This window comes from Dermacentor andersoni, chromosome 2 (genome assembly GCF_023375885.2).
Source record: "Dermacentor andersoni chromosome 2, qqDerAnde1_hic_scaffold, whole genome shotgun sequence".
Lineage (NCBI taxonomy): Eukaryota > Metazoa > Arthropoda > Arachnida > Ixodida > Ixodidae > Dermacentor > Dermacentor andersoni.
In genome coordinates, this window is record NC_092815.1 from 250,903,845 (window position 1) to 250,921,557 (window position 17,713).

At 45.4% G+C, this 17,713-nt stretch overlaps 1 long non-coding RNA gene across 1 annotated transcript; it reads right to left on the minus strand.

The window, feature by feature from the left end:
- Nucleotides 1-546: 546 nt before the first annotated feature.
- LOC140216244 (uncharacterized) lies at nucleotides 547-16,101 on the minus strand. The gene is made up of 2 exons (XR_011892940.1): nucleotides 14,944-16,101; nucleotides 547-892 (listed from the first exon to the last, which is right to left on the minus strand). It is a non-coding gene; the product is annotated as an uncharacterized lncRNA (long non-coding RNA).
- Between the last annotated feature and the right edge of the window lie 1,612 nt (nucleotides 16,102-17,713).

Sequence of the window (17,713 nt, forward strand, 5' to 3'; positions counted from 1 at the left end):
GTGCTTCATGGCAATCTCTTTCATCTTTCCATCCCTTCTCCTTTCCCATGCTGTTGGCCAACGTGCAGGTGTCATCTATGCGCTAGACAGTTACGATGTGGTCAGCAGGCTTTGGATTTCTCTGTCAACCAATTTCTCTCTTTGCTTTTGTGATCAAGTCTGCCTGACCCTTAGATTACTGTATACAATGAAAACAAAGCCTTTTTTTTTCATGAAATGGGCAAGCACTTGCATCTCTTGCAAAGGATCTTCCAGTAAAGTTTTTCGTTCCTGCAATCACACTGAACATGCACGTCCATCATAATTTTTATGTATCTAAAACGCACCGCCAGAAAGAGTAACAAAAAGCAGCTATATTTTCAGATAACACTTGTGGCTAAGAAAGCAAACCAAGACCAATTATGGATGGTCTCCATTTTTTTTTTTTTCAACATGCAAGGAGCATTGTGCACACACCTCTCAAGCATAAAGGCAGCACGTATGAGCCATGATGCCTCAATGGCTCCCATGTCTGATCACCCAAAAGAAGGCAGGCCAAACATAAAATTTGTTTTTTGGAAATTCCGTTTATTATAGCTAAAATTTTATCTTGAAAACACAAAAAGTAGTCTTCATTTCAAGACTGTGCAACCTCTGGCTGTATTTTGCAGAGCATGAAAACATGAAAATATACTAAATTGAAATGGCAACAGCAAAGAAACACTGGCTTCCATCTTCTGGAATGCAGAAGAGAGTGACACTGTACATGGTAATCCAAAGTATGGACCCAACTTGGTCGTAGCATACATGCTCTGTGCTGATGTAACTTTAATTAGAACTGAAGTGTGGCATCCACTACTCGCCTGTGTCGTCAACGGCCATTTCATGTTGCCACACATTCTTTATCCGCTACCTGAAAAGATTACATTACACCATGAAGATGACAAAGCTCACATGCATTAAAGGAAAATTGGTTGGCTATCTTGTCTCCCATACAACTCTGCCAAATACCTGCAATTAGTGTAAGTATGCTAGTTCCTTGCACTGTTTCCCATAACATCTTTGTTGAAGGTACTGGGTAACAATATCTCAATCACTTCACAAACTGTGGAGATTATTGTTAATTTTTAAAGCGAACAGCTTTATTTGCCTCTCGACAGCACATGGCATAATTTGTTTAATGTAAAAGGTTGAAGCAATTCATCGGCATGTGCTTCACCATGTGCCTTGCAAAGATTCCTCATTAACAAATATACTGTTTCGAGAGTTTTCATTTCAGTTTGCTGACGCAATGAAAAGAGACAGGAGGGAAGCTATGAAGCTGCTTGTCTCTCCACACCAAAAGCCAGCACCTATAGACTCTGCTAAAGATGTACTTCTCAAAATCTGGCTACTCCTTGACCAATCTGTGCAAAAATGTTAAATACGTGAGTCAGAAGTTATGTCAACCAGGCTGCTGCCACTCAAAGGGCAAAGCTCCTTGAAACAGCAAAGCTCAAAAAAGAAGGAAAGAAGAGCACCTGTGAATGTTTCATGCTTTATAATGTAGAATAAAGATTTCACCAAAGCCAGGAATGCCACGCATCAGTGCCAGCGGGAACATCGTCTTGAGAATGGCTCCTTGATTTGGATTACATATTTCGACTAACAATTCTGCTGTATTGATTTACAGGTTGTATTTATGAAATCAGCAGCAATTCTGCTCGTACAGTTTGAGAAATACGCCAAAATTGATGCATGGTTCTTTCACATAAGAATTTGAAGGATAAATTCTAGGAAGCGTTACAAAGGCAGAAACAGTGTTCGAAGGTGTCAGAATGAGGTCCTTGACTAACCGAACAGTGCCGCTGCTGCAGACATTTTAAGCATGAAATGGTTTTAGCTCCTGTTGTCAGCCACCTTCAATGAACCAAAAGCCAGAGCCATTATCCTGGCACTCAAACCAGCTCATCCGGGCAAACAGTCAAGACTGCAATACATATGCTAGTTACTTCCCAAACATGTTACAAAAAATATTGCTTCTGAGTTCTAAATATTTGCTCACAATATCACTCAAGCTGTAACTTTTAGTACGCTGAAGTTTTATTTGTCACTTCTAATAGCGACGTTCAGAGGCAGATACAAGGCACTGTACACTTGATTGTCATTTTTTGGCACTGAGACACAGTTGCTTGTGCTCTTTTCAATGCCAGCAGTCCGCGAGGTCCACGGCACATATGGTGGACCGAGACGAGACTTGCAATGGGGTTCTGTCTTTGACAGGAAACTTGCTTCCATATGGACCAGTGTACAGTTGCGTGATGCAGTGGGGTGGGGTGTGCCATTGCGAATGTGCGCTACACCCATTTTAAGATTGTGGCTAGTACCATCTACAATCAATCTGCTTTGTCGGCAGCCATTTCATGCTTACATCTACTCTCGATTACAGGAGAGCCAGTATTTTTTAGTGTCACCAGAACAGCCTGAAAATGCTCATACAAAATTCTCCAAAGAGTGCAAGCGCTTCCGAGCTTTTTTAGTCTGTACATTCCAGCTATCTGAAATGAATCCAAGAAAGTAGTGGATGTTAAGGATATGATCATAGAGCTATGGCATATTACTTCGAGGTAGATGAAGTGGTACACGAAGGTGTCCTGTGTATTCTATTTCAGTGATAACATCATAGTGAACTGTTGGATAGTGTTCAGGAGAGATGCCGTGCCAGTGCATCAAGTGCAATCAAAACGTGGCTTTGCTGTTGTTCAAAGCAGATATTGCATTCGCCCTACAGTAGAAAGGAAACGAAGCAACACCTTCAAGAAGGCAGTCCCCAAACAGCGAAAAAAAAAAAGGTTGGAGGACACTTAAGCTGCGCCTTTAAGAGTGGAACACGATAGCATTAAAAGAGCCCTGGCTGCTTCTCACGCTTCCGGGCAGCTGCAGCTTATGCTTCTGTAATGTTTCCCTGGAAATGCTGGTGGCAAACGCTATGCACGAAGGCGAGCTTTCTGGGGCGTGCCACTCCTAAGACAGACCTGAAATGGCAGCTGGGAAAGGGGTTTGTGTTTGAGTTTCCGCGCAACAGAATTATGTTTTCTCGCATATTCAAATTACAATCCAACGCTATCATGTCTCAAAGTTGTGTGCAAGTCACACTTTATGAATTTTTGACACATCCTACTTTAAGAATTTTAATTAGTTCAGTAACGCCTATATGCCCCGTGGAGGGCCTGTATCAATCGGGATGCATGGTTCGGGATTAATTTTCTCATATGGAAAAGGTCGCCAACACCACTGCTGGATTTTCAGCAACACGGGGCCCTGAACGCTATGGCTGGTAATACTATTGTGAATCAGTTCCAGGCCAACAGCACATGTGCCACGCACAAAAAAAAAAAAAAGCAGATGCACGTGGGCACTTCCCAAACATTTTTTTACAATAAAGGCAGAGGAAAAACCTTCGCTGCTAAGGCATCAGATGAGTAATGTGTAAAACACGCAATATAAAGCTTAATTGTACACCCGACAACGACTACATTGTAACGTAGATTGGAGACAGAGTCTTGTAAAATATACGCTTCTCTTTAATGGCGGGCCAGAACAAGAGCGTGCAGCTTACGCACTTCATCCGTTTTTAGTGGCACCGACCTTTGCGCGCGCCGTCCTGCGGTGCGGGAGCCCCACATCTTTGTGTCAATTGCCTCCCATGAGAAGAGCGACCGTCTCGGTTGCGTCAAAAAGTTCTTTCAGCTACATAAGAAATGGAGCTCCTCAGGTGCATCTCAGCATTCAGGTATGCGCATAGTATGGTTTCATGCGCACTACACGAACAGCTTCAGCGGGAAGACGACGACGGAGTGAACTGAGGTCAGAACTGCAGGGGACCACTTCGTAGGTCACGTCACTGAGGCGGCGTGTAACCTTGTAGGGACCAAAATACCGGCGGATCAACTTTTCTGAGAGTCCACAGTGGCGGACGGGCGATCAGACCCACACGCAGCCGCCGGTATTGTAATTGATGTCGCGTCGACCCTGGTTGTATCGAAGGGTGGCGGTATGCTGTTGGCTCCGGATACGATGCCAAGCAAGCTGGCGTGCCTCTTCGGCTCTTTGTACGAACTCTTCTACGTGTTCGCTGGTCGGGCTATTATCAGCCATAGGTAGCATGGCGTCAAGTGTTGACCTGACGTGGCGCCCATATACAAGTTGGAACAGCGTAAACTGTGTAGTCTCCTGTACAGCAGCGTTATACCCGAAATTCACATAGGGTAAGATCGCGTCCCACGTCTTGTGCTCTCGTCGACATACGTGGAGAGCATATCAGCCAGTGTTCTGTTCAGACGTTCCATTAATCCATTGGTTTGAGGGTGATATGCAGTGTTCTTGCGGTGAGAGCTATGCATCAGCTGGAGAACATCCTGCATAAGTTCCACTGTAAATGCTGTACCGCGGTCAGTGATGAAAACAGACGGTGCACCATGTCGTAGGACGATGTGGCGTGCAAAGAACTTGGCCACTTCATATAAAATTACTTGCGAAATAGCTTCGGTTTCGGCGTACCAGGTTAAGTAATCGGTAGCGACGACTATCCATGTGTTGCGCGAAGAGGTCACTGGGAATGGCCCAAGTAGATCCATTCCTATTTGTTGGAACGGTGCTTGAGGAAGGTCCACAGTATGGAGAAAGCCAGTCGGTTTAACAGGTGCTTTCTTGCGGCGCTGACAATCATGGCAGGTCTTCATGTACCGTTGCACAGAAGAATAAAGCCGGGGCCAGTAATACTTCTGTCGTATCCTTGCCTAAAGTCTTGGCGAATCCCAGGTGTCCCGCGCATGGCTCATGATGGCAGGCTCGCAAGATGTCGTGGCGTTGCGCCGATGGCACAACAAGGAAGTACGTATTGGGGCCGCTTCCGCCATTTTTCCTGTAAAGGACGTTGTTGTGCAAGTAGTATGATGATAAGCCGCGCATGAGCAAGCAGGGTAAAACACCTTCAACTCCTTGGAGGTGTTCGATCCGCGGCAGCAGCTCAGCGTCAGTGCGCTGGTGCTCAGCCATCTTTATGGCGTCGATAACTAATGCGGCGACAAATGGCAAGTCATGGTCAGGGTCCAATGAGGTCGTAGGGAGTGGTGCACAGGACAAACAGTCAGCGTAACTGTGCTTCCTGCCATATCGGTAGACAACTGTAATATCATACTCTTGTAAGCGAAGGCTCCAATGGGCTAGTTTGCCTGAAGGATCCTTGAGGTTGGCAAGCCAGCACAGGGCGTGGTTGATCGCTGACAGCGTTAAAGGGTCTACCGTACAAGTAGGGTCGGAATTTACCAATTGCCCACACAACCGCTAAGCATTCTTTTTCATGTGGTTGAGTAGTTTTTCTCAGCCTTGGTGAGACTGCGGCTTGCATAAGCAACGGGGCGTTCCGCACCAGCTTGCCACTGCACAAGCGCCGAGACTCGCATTGCTGGCATCAGTATGGATTTCAGTGTCAGCGTCTTCGTTGAAATGAGCAAGTATCGGGGCCTCTTGCAAACGCTTGCGCAATTCATTGAACGACTGCTGCTGCTCGTCCGCCCAAATGAAAGGCGCATCATCGCACGTAAGCCCTGTCAGAGGCTCAGCAATTCTTGAGAAGCCCTTGACGAAGCGCCCATAATATGCGCACAAACTAAGGAAGCGTTGGACAGCCTTCTTGTCTGTGGGTGGTGAAAACTCAGCGACGGCAGCTAACTTGTCGGGGTCTGGTCGGACGCCTTGAGGACCAACGACATGGCAAAAAAATTTATGAGCTCTTGGAACCCGAAGTAGCATTTTTCAGGCTTGATGGTGAGGCCGGCAGTATGGATCGCAGTGAGGACACCCTCGAGTAATGCGAAATGTTCGTCAAACGTGCTCGAGAACACAATGACATCGTCCAAGTATACGAGGCAGGTTTGCCATTTCAGTTCAGCAAGCACGGTATCCATCGTCCGCTGAAAGGTGGCAGGTGCGGAACAGAGACCGACAGGGAGAACTTTGAACTCATAAAGCCCATCAGGTGCCACAACTGCTGTTTTTTCACGACCCTGTTCATCAACTTCGATTTGCCAATATCCTGATTTAAGATCCAACGAAGAAAAAAACTTGGCATGTTGTAGACTATCCAATGCATCGTCAATGCGTGGCAATGAATAAACATCACGCTTGGTGACACGGTTCAACTTTCTGTAATCTCCACAGAAGCATAGTGTGTTGTCTTTCTTTCTAACACTACAGGGGAGGCCCACGGGCTGGTGGATGGCTGGATCACGTCGTCTTGGAGCATCTCTTTCACCTGATGCTTGATCGCTTCCCTTTCCACTGGAGACCCTCTGTAAGGATGCTGACGGACAGGACGTGCAGACTCGTCGGTAATAATGCGGTGCTTTGTGATGGACTTGCGCCGCACTTTGGATGACGTTGAAAAACAGTCCACAAATTCATTCGCGAGACTCAGTAGACGGTCTTTCTGATGGCCTGGCAGAGCGGCGTTAACGTGAATCCGTTCTTTTAGGCTGGGGAACCCAGATTGCTGAGACGATGCGGTTTCCAATGTGGCAATGTCAGTAACATTAGTGATTTCGTGAAGAAATGAGCTCAGTTCAGCCATGTCGTTCCTCGCGGTACATGCCGATACTCGTTGCTAAAGTTTGTTAGCAAAACAACTGAACATTTGTTTTGCACCTGAAGAAACCCTCTGGCTATACAAATGTGGTGCTCAAGAAGCAGGGGCATGTTTGCCTCAGCAATTCCTTCGGCGGCATCCTCCATGTCGCATTGGACAAGGGTAAGCACGCTGCTCTTGGGTGGCAACATGATGTGATCGTCAGTTACGCGAAGCGTGATGTCACGGTCATTGTCATTACTGTTCACTATGGCTTGCGTAGTAGTGAAGCTGACTCTTAGACTCTTGCAGGTCGATAATGGCACCGTCTGCCTGAAGGAAATCCATGCCAAGTATAAGGTCCTTTGAACATTCAGGAAGATTGACGAAGTCGCCGATGTATGTGAAGCCCCGAATGTTGACTCGTGCCGTGCACCGGACCATTGGAGTTATGAGATGCCCTCCTACAGTACGAATCTGAGTTTCGGTCCATTGCGTTGAAACTTCGTTCAGTATACGCGCGAGATTCTGGCTCATAACAGACGTGTCCGCACCCGTGTCGATTAACGCCATGACCTCGCGGTCATCTGTGGTAACTGGTACGTCGCAGGATACTGACACGGAACTACATTGCCTTCTCTGCGTCTAAATTACGTCGTATAGCGGTCGTTGCAGTGGAGGATCTTCAGCGTTCGCAACATCAGCGACCTCACCTCCGCAGGTCGCTGGACTCAGTTTTCCCGGGAGGCTGGGCTGAGTGAGTGACGTCTTGTTGCTCTCAGCTTGAATAGGGGCTGGAAGACCTGTTTCGGGCGGATGACGGTGACCGGGGTTCACGGAATCATGGGGCAAACGAGGTCCAGGCATCCGCGAGGTATGCTTCAATCTACAGGGCGCATTGAGTGAAAATTGACGGAGCCCAGCTCGTTGGTAGGGACACGCTCTGTAGAGGTGATCGGCTTCACCGCAATGAAAACACAAGGGCCTCCGGTCTGCGGAGCGCCACACGTCGCTCTTGCAAGGTGGGTGTGTTTCAGCCATGAATGGCGTGCAACGAGGCGAGTGGCTTGTTCAACAGCGCGCACACCAAGAAGGTTCAGGACGTCGCTCACCTCGCGAAAAATCAGGGACAACGAACTTTGTGCAGCTTCCGTATACGACATGCGAGGTTGTGGCTTCCGTACCTTGTGCTGTGGTGTCTCACTTCGCTCTGGGACTTGGACTGCCTGCCTGATTTCCTCCCGGACGACCTCAGCCAGAGCAGGTCGCTGTACTGATGCTGGAGAAACCTGAAGCTTTTGAAGCTCTTCCCGAACGATAAGCCTAATGAGCTCCCACAAGGCATTGATATTGTCCAGGGATATAGCGAGAGTCACGCGATAGGGTCGACACGTCGCGGTTCTGCCTTGTTTGCCGCTGCAGTGCCTTTTCCATCGATACGGCTTCCGCGAGAAACTCTGCAACAATATTTGGTGGGTTGCGTATTAGGGCACCGAATAACTCTTGCTCGACACTGTGCATCAAATTCCTTTGCTTCTTTTCTTCCGGCATGGACGGATCCGTGCGTCGGAAAAGTCGGCACATATCTTTGAGAAACATTGCGATGCTTTCGTTCGGCCTCTGTACTCTCGCCTGAATTGCAGATTCAGCTCGCTCCTTGCGATCGAGGCTGGCGTATGTGCCGATTAGCTGCCGTCGGAATTCGTCCCATGTCGATAGGGCCCTGCCTCACGGTTCTCAAACTAGGTCCGTGCATAGTCCTTGAGGGCAAAGTAGGCGTTGCGTAGCTTGCGCTCTGTAGTCCAGCCGTTGAATTCTGCGACACGCTCAAAGTGATCGAGCCAGTCCTCTACATCCTCAAAGGTGTCCCCATGGAAGGACGTGGGGATTCGCGGCTGGTTCAGGACGACCTCGGTCGGGGCGGTCGAGAAAGAAGGTGGAACCAACGTATTCATCCATCCGACTTGACTGCGTAGAGGCTCGTGCTCAGGCGGCAGTCCTTGAAGTCGGCAGCTTTCCGTACCTGCACAGGAGTCAGCTCGACCGGACTTTGTACTGGGCTTGTAGACGGTGTTCGATCTGGGAGTGGTAGCACGTACCCCACACCTTCACCAGAAAAATTTAACGTAGATTGGAGACGGAGTCTTGCAAAATGTATGCTTCTCTTTAATAGCGGGGCAGAACAAGAGCGTGCAACTTACGCACTTCATCATCTTTCGTGGCGCCGACCTTTGCGCGCGCTGTTCTACAATGCAGGAGCCCCGCACCTTTGTGTCAATATGCACAAATTGCACGCAGAATTGACGTCGACTTGGGGTGAAGGTCGCTTTCCGAGTTCTGCCTGGTGTTGTCTACAAGCAACAAACGCATTGGTGAAGAAGCTTACACCAACATTTTTCGTTGTCCTTCACTGTCTTTAGTCTCTGTGTATTTTCTACATATCCACCAAACCTAAATGTTTTCCTTAGGGTTTTTCATGTTTCATCCCTAACAGTTAGTGCCCATTACAGTGCATGCCCATGTTAGTGCCCATGTTTGCATGCTTTTTTCTTCTACGCAAAGCACTTAAAGAAGAGCCATCCTGTCAGCCACCTAGGTCTACTCCTTTTGCTCAACTACATTTTTTAGCCCAATGATGAGAAAGAGTTCTCTAGCATACCTGAAGGTCATGAAGAAGTAGAACAGTATTACCGGCTGCGTGAGATATTTGAAGACATACTAATGATTTTTTTTTTTCAGACAAGATTCGAAACATGAGTTCCAAATTTATTAGCTTTCTTTTACGATTTTTTATAAGGCTATTGAGTAAAACCATCTTCATCCTCAATTACTGACTGAATTCATCTTTGATAGCAGCAACATTGTATCATATAGCGTGTGTTGATGTTGGGCAGTGCTTCCACAATAACAGCCTTTAGGGAGTTTTTATCTATGTGTAGCTGTTCGTTATTCTCCTTCCCAGTAACCCCCACCATACATAGTGGCATGCAGATTGAAGTATTTGGAATTAGGGATGCTACATCGAGGTTGATGTGGCTTCAGAAATTTACCACCGGACACTCGTGAGCCATGAAGATGTTGTGGAAGCAAATAAATTATATAGGGTGGTGCCTAATGACATTGTGCCCAAAAAGCTTTACTATGTCACCTGGGGCTGCTTGGCTAAGGCCATAATTGGCTTTTGAGGGTTCTCACTCGTATCACCCCCTACCTCCTGGAGGAACTCAACCACTTGAATGGCACCTTGCCACAGGCATCAGTTATTTCTTTTTGTCACATGATAATTAGACACGATTTCTCGTCTCACCCTGAAAACAATGTGGTTCGTGATATTTCGAGAAGGTGGTGACCTCCAAGTTACAGTGGTCAGTGTGTAAGGCGACTAGCACAACATAAAGTTCCATCTCGTGCATCAGGCAGAATGCTGCTATTTCCAAATAAATTTGCTAAATAGGTCACAGAGGTGATGGTGAAGCTGAAGTCGAGTGCTTAGACAGATTGAGAATGTTAATGGTTGTGCAGATTCAAAGCCGCATCCTCAAATACTTTGCGCAGCTTGCATGACAATGTTGAAACTGGAGCCTGTGTCCTGTGCACTAATATTTCACTGTTTTGTATGGCTACCTTTATAGAAGACGAAAGCCAAACTTCTCCAGGTTTAAGACTGGTTTTACGACAGCTATGACAGAGCCAACTCCTTGGTGCACGTTTATGGTAGTGGTGACGAAGCCATCAGGAGCACTCCACACTTTTATGGATTACACAAAAACTGAACAAGCAAGCCCTATGAGCATCATATCCAATTCCTGCAGTAGAGCATACCCTTCAGATACTACGAGTCACAGCTTGGTGTATGAAAAATTGATGCCCAAATTCAGGGTTTTGGCAAATCCCTGAGAAATTACAGGAAGTTCTTGACCACCTATACAGCACCGTTCCGTTGGTTTCGCTATAACTGCTCATGCGATTTGGTATCTGGTGTGCCCCAGATCAAACACAATGGTATATGAATGATATTCATCCAGAACTTATATGTGTTGCTTGCCATATGGTCGAGGTTATCAGTTGGTGCTCAACTAAACAGCAACACAACGAACTCTGCAGTACATTTGAGGGCACCCACTGTGCAAGAGCTGCCATCCACAAAGAGAAATGTAAGTTTGGCATCGCAATAATATCCTACTTGGGGCACATGAACGAAAACAAGCTCAAAGCCGTCACAGACATGCCAAGACCATCCTCCAGAACTACTGCTGCTAATGGGCATGACCACCTATCTAGGTTCATTTGCTCCTAACATGACAAACACTACAGCCATTGTCCAGCATGCTGTTTTCAAAGCATGGTTTGTCTGGAACCCACACAGGTTCCAGAATTCTCAAAATGGAAAGAAATACTTTCTTCAGATCCAGTGCTTGGCTGGTGCTCCTCAAAATGAGAGACCAGCTGCTAATCACAGCTGATGCTTTGTGCTGTGGTCTAGTTGCAGTGCTCAGCCAAAAGCAAGACGATGGGCAACATGTTACTAGATACGTGTTTTTTTTTTTTTATTTACTCATACTGTTGGCCTGTCGGCCGTTACCGGGTGGGTCAAAGCAGCACTTCAACAATTAGTACAATACATGGTATTGAAATAATACATATAGCACAAAAATAAAACAAGTAAATAGCAGTATTTCGGCAATTAGTACAGTACATGAAGGCAGTACATGAATAGTGTTTTAATAGGTGAACATAAGTGAACAAAGAATATAGATAAGCGAAATATTCTACAGATACTCCTATTGATATGATTATAAATGCAGTGTTAATAAACGAGGTCATACACCCCCTCCCTCCAAAAAAAAAAGAGAAAAAGCACGTATACGTGCGTGAATCTTTCAATGTTGCTTTAAGTTTTTCTCAAATTCTTCCGCATTGATGCTTTCTCGCGTGGACACCGGTAATACATTTCATTCTTTAATGGTTCTTGGAAAGAAGGAAAATGCGTAAGTGTTAATGTGCATCTGAGGTATTTGAAAAGTATTATATTTGCTTTTCCGTAGTGTTCTACCTTGTCGTGCTATCAAATATTGTTCACTGTTGATGTTGAATGCGTTTTTAGTGAGAAGAAAAAAGAATTTTAACCTAGCTATGCGCCTGCGTTCCGCGAGCGTAGGCAAGTTCAGCAAACCGAGCATTTCGGAGACTGAATCTGTGCGAGCATAACGCGATAGAATAAACCTTGCTGCTCGTCGAACTCTTTCCAGTCTCTCAATTAACCCCGACTGATAAGGGTCCCAGATTATGCTGGCCTATTCTAACGTGGGTCGAACGTACGTTAAATAAGCTGTTAGTTTTACTGACTGTGAGGCTAACTGCAATTTTCGTCGCAAGAACCAAAGCTTCTTTTCCGCAGTTTGGCATATTTTTGTAACATGGTTCGACCAGCTTAAGTTTGCGGATATATGTATGCCTGAGTATTTGAGCACGTCAACTGAGGAAAGCGCCGAAGAATTCACTGTGTAATTAAAATCAAAAATATGATGTATTTTATTCGTCATGCGCAATACAACAGTTTTACTCTCATTTATTTTCATTTTCCATTTGTCACACCATTCTTCTATAGCCCTAAGAGCGTCACTGAGTAATGTCTGATCTTCTGTGCTATTAATTTCTTTGTATAGTAAGCAATCATTGGCAAAAAGTCGCACCGTGATACCTTCGTCAATTGCAGAGGAAATGTCATTAATATAAACTAAAAATAGTACAGGACCTAACACAGACCCTTGTGGGACACCAGACGTTACGTTCAACGGCTTTGATTTAATGTGTTCCACTTCTACGTATTGGGTTCTGCCCCGGAGGTACGCGCTTATCCATTTTACTATTTTCGCGTTTATTCCCATATAAGTCAATTTCACAATCAATTCTGCATGTGCCACTCTGTCGAATGCTTTCGACAGATCAAGACAGATGGCATCTATCTGTTTCTTATTGTTTAATGTGCTGGCAAAGTCATGGATTGTTTCAAGAAGCTGTGTTGTTGTGGAAAGGCGCTGTCGGAATCCGTGTTGTTTGGGAAAAAATGAGTTCGCATTTTCGATGTACGTGTAAATTGACTTCGCTACAACATGTTCTAGGAGCTTGCAGCAAACGCAGGTCAACGATATCGGACGATAATTTTCAATGATCTGTTTATCTCCAGATTTGTGCACAGGTATAACCTTTGCCGTAAGCCAGTCATCAGGGACTCGGCCTTCCGCAAGTGACGTGTCAAACACGTTGGCGGGCTAGTTGGTTAGAATCCATGGTAGAGTGTATAAGCGCGACTGGACGAGGACGAAGAAAGAAACAGATACACAGACACAGCACTTCACTTTCAACTATAGATTTTATTTTCGCACGCATCGATAAATGTATACAGTGCGAGCGGAAACAAACGTAACAGCAAAAAAAGAACATTGAGTGGTACATTTCGTTGAGTGGTACATTTCACATAATCTCAGAAGAATAGCGGCGAAATCGGGAGTGGACGTGGTTTTCTCTGCCCCTGAGCGTCTACAGAAGCTGTGCAAACAGGTTAACACAGAAAATAACAAAAGGCACTCATGTTCTACCCAACATCGCAAACAATTTGTAACCTGTACTCATAACGTTGTCTATGCCATCCCACTTTCATGCGGAAGTACGTACATTGGTCAAACCGGCAGATGCATCAACGAGAGATTAAAGGAGCATCAATACAACGTCACTAAGGTAATCTCGGGCCATTTGGGTATTCACTGCCGAGATTGTTCCTGCAAGCCCATGTTTGAAAGCACTTCCGTTCTGTATAAGGCTCATAGCAGGATGACGAGGGAGATTGTAGAGGCCTAAGAGATAGCAAAATTAGAGCAAAAGTGCGTAAGCAAGCCTTCGGTGTCACTATCGGAAAAGGAGATACGATTCCTTGGTCTGTCTTTGTGACGATTGTAGTACATGTTTTTTCTTTTTTTCCATTGTCTTGCACACGTGTCCGGTTCAACGAAATGTACCACTCAATGTTCTTTTTTTTGCTGTCACGTTTGTTTCCGCTTGCACGGTATATATTTATCGACGCGTGCGAAAATAAAATCTATAGTTGAAAGTGAAGCGCTGTGTCTGTGTATCTGTTTCTTTCTTCGTCCTCGTCCAGTCGCGCTTATACACTCTACCATGGTTACTAGATACGCCTCAAGATATTTAGCAGAGACAGAATGCCTGGCTATGCCCAGATATAGAAAGAAGTGCTTTCTTTCTTGCAAGCTCCAGATAAATTCTATAAATGGGGCAACAATCTGTTTCCCAATTTATAAGTGTGCACATGATTGATACATTATGAGGCATAATGTACATCTTAGGCAAAGACTTTCCCGCAGCTGATACACTGTGAAGTTCTCATGTGAAGGAGAATAACAGGCACCACAAGGGCCTACCAAGATTGAAGGCTATGCATGCTGCCTCTCCCCACCTTCTTTACAAGAACTGAAGAAAGAACAAGTGCTAGATTAATGCTGCTGCCAACTTTGCATTTTCACTCGAAAGAGCTGGACAAGGTGTTGCAAACTCTGAAAGAATTCTGGCTTTACAAGGACAATGTAGTCCAAGACATGTTGATATTTTGGCAATAAAACCATCGCGCCCAAGAAGCTACAGGAGCTTACCCACCCAGCACTTCTCACTTGAAGGCCACTTTGGAATCAATAAATGCCTAGCAAGACGTCAAAGTACTGCATCATAAATACATACAAACAGCAAATGTCTTCAAGTCATGTCGTACATGCTAGCACCACAGGGCTAAGAGAAGGGTGACACTCCTGCAATTAGGATTCTGAGAAAAGCTGTTACAGAAGTTCACTATGGACATATTTTCTATTGGAGGGGTGTGGTGGCTCATCGTCACAAAATACTAGTAAGGGTATCCTGAGCTAGTACTGGCTAGTTTGACAGGACCTGTGGTTGCGACTTAATGCCTCTTTGTTTTCACAAGGCGTGCAATAGTGTAGTGGTCGTGAACCGCAACAAACTGTAGCTTGCAAAAGGGCGCAGCTCGCTGTTTGCACAATTCATAAGAATTCCAACAAATGGCGTGCAGTCCACGCTACCAACAGCGCAATGGTCTCACAGAAGCCACCGTAAACTTATCCAAGAACTCCCTTGAGGCGTCAGGTGATGCCTACAAGACACACGATTATAGACTGAGCCTTCTGAAAAATAGCTCCTCGCTAGTGCAAATGCTTACGAGCCAAAGGCTTAGGACTACACTTCCAGCTACTGCAGACAGCTTCTTTCCACAACTCCCGGACCGGAGGGAAATGTAAGTGCATGAGCAAAAGTGCTGGCAGAAACAGAAAACTTACTCTGATGTTGGGCATGGCATACAAGATCTACCCAATTTGTATCCAGACATTAATGTCCGAGTAGTTGACCTGGAAAATGCAGGCACACTTCAGCAGCCAGGAGATAAGCCCAGGTGATAGTGGATAGACACGGACAAAAAGACCAGTCATCTCAAACAGGACACAACGAGTGCCACTGCCTCTGGCTGCATAATCTAGGATTCGATGAAAGTTCGGCTGGTCAGGCATGGAAACGAAAAAAAAAAAAAACATGATCTAAGAAATAATAGTCACACGACTATTATTTGCCGAGCATGCGCAGGAACATAGTCACAAGAGTGACTGAGACAATGCCACTGTTGTTGCCAAAGAAAAGAACATGTCATCCCGGCGGCTGCTAGAATCGCTAATCGTTCAATTGACGTCAGCTACGATGAACCAGACACCAGGGACTATGCCTGCCATTTACGCATGTTCATTACGTCACATGCTGGCTACATAGGTGACGACGATTTCCTGTCCAACTCAGTGAACGAGGAACCCGTGTGTAGTTCCGAAACGTCGGGTTATACATGAGACTTGGTCAGTGACCGTGAACCCCCCTTCATGCCTCTGGCTAGGGGAGAAGAACACAAGCAGCCACACGACTGTAGCAAAGAGGTTCCGTTTTGTAGAGATCCTGGACATCAACACCATAGAAGTGGACAATGCATAACATCAGCTAAGCAGTAAGCAACATGACCCTTTCTATACAGGGAAGGATGTGCTACAAAGATGCTCGTACTACTGTAACGCTAATGTGCATGCTTGTAGAAAATGATCACAATAAAAAACTCACCTCTTGCCTTGTGCTCAATGTTGAGGCTACCATTCTGAATCACAATTACTTTATCCCACCTAGCTAACAGTTTGTCAAATCTCAACGAGGTTTTAATAGGAATCTTGTCTCCACTACCCGAAACGCCAGTCTGTGTAGTAGTGTTACACAGTGTTGGGTTCAAATCTGCCATAATCATGAATCCGAATGAACTTGCCCACATTTCAGTTATTCTGCAAAAGTATTTGGGATCACTTCGTTGCTTCTATATGCACTGAGGCAATCACAGCTGTGAAACACATTTAGGTCGTACTGAAGATGTAAAAGACCATGTAACATATGTGCTGAAAGGAGCAATGACAACTTACGACATTGACAGATGCCATTCAGATGAGCGTTGCTGTGTCAGTCGAAATTGCTGCTTTGACAATAGCTAAACTTGAGACAGAATACCATGAGGCAAAGTGAAAAGAGAACAAAGGTGCATTTTTCAGCTACATCACCTCATTGCTCCAATGCCCATGCATTTGATAATTCATTCATACAATGCGACGGCCTAGGCAAAGCCACGTTTGGATGACCCAATGTCTGCTTTTAAACATCACAAAATTCCACTTTTTCACGCACTAACGAACAACTGGCAGGTTTGAAGATTTACGAGTGTCAAGAAATATTGAATCTGTCATTCATGTGTTTACACTTTGTCTCATTATCTTCGTATTATCAAGTGTATGCTTGAAAGCGCAGACACTACTGCTGGCTTGCTAGCTAAACGCACTTTCAAGTGGCAGCTGGTGATAGAAATCTTCGAGCATTTGTCTATAAAAACGCTCGCGTAGATTTCGCGGTATGCTCAAGCGCTTTCAGTGCTACGCACTGCGTGACACCTGCCTGTCAGGCCGAGCAGGAGAGCGCCAAGGGACGAAACACCAAATTGTTCATTTGGCACTGTAAATACGTATGTCTCTATTATAGTGTGCCTGTATATACACTTCGACGACGGCAATGATGCCACCGCTTGCAACAGTCGGCCAATTTAAAGAACGTGTCGCAGCGTTCGCTTTCCATGTGTACAATCTAACACGGCGAGTCTCTTTTTTCATGCGGAAGCAGCCTTCTGGATCTAAAAACATTGATATCGCGAGCGCAGCAGAACAAACGGGCGGTAGTGCGCATGAGTTTAAAATCGTAGTCCGCAAAATATGGGCTATAAATAACGGCTGAAACACGTTACAGATGGGTGTCAATTTAAAGCGTGCAGTGCATTTAAAGCGTACTTTCAGCGAGAACTTCAGGCGGCGTGAAAAATGATGCCTAAGCATGCATAAATTACACAAAAAAATTATGTACGTCCCAGATGAGTTGAAAGTGGTCGCGAACAGCTACCTTACCTGTCTATGTGAATGACAGGTGCAGCCTCTGAGCTTCTATACGATCCCTATTCGGTATTGTATTGGGTACAAGAAAGAGTTATTACGCGGAAATATAAGGAACAGCTGGGGATAACCAAAAAAAGCTGAGATGTACCATTGAAGCTCCCATGCTACGCACACATCCAATTGACAGGAAGCCGCTATGTCACATTTTGACTACCGGAAATAGGTGGCGCTTACAGCCTTAGAATTAGAGTTGCATTAAAGAATGTTGAAACAGTTTTTCGTTTAAAATATTCTACGTGATGCTTACTTTCATTGCCAGTTTTTGTTTTCGTCCCTTGTCCAGAGAATCGCCAACAAAAAGAACAATTTACAAACTGTTTATTATCACGAATAGCAGCGAGAACCGAAATCGAAACCAGGGCGACGCGCTCGTTGCGGGTACAATTTTAATAACCTTGATCAATGCCTCGATGATAGTGCGCCGAAACCAGCACATGCGTACAAAGGCGATGGATGCTACATTCATGAGAACAATATCTCGACATCGGTCAATGCTGCATAACATAAGCTTGCAGCTGTAGTTTTCCCACATTTC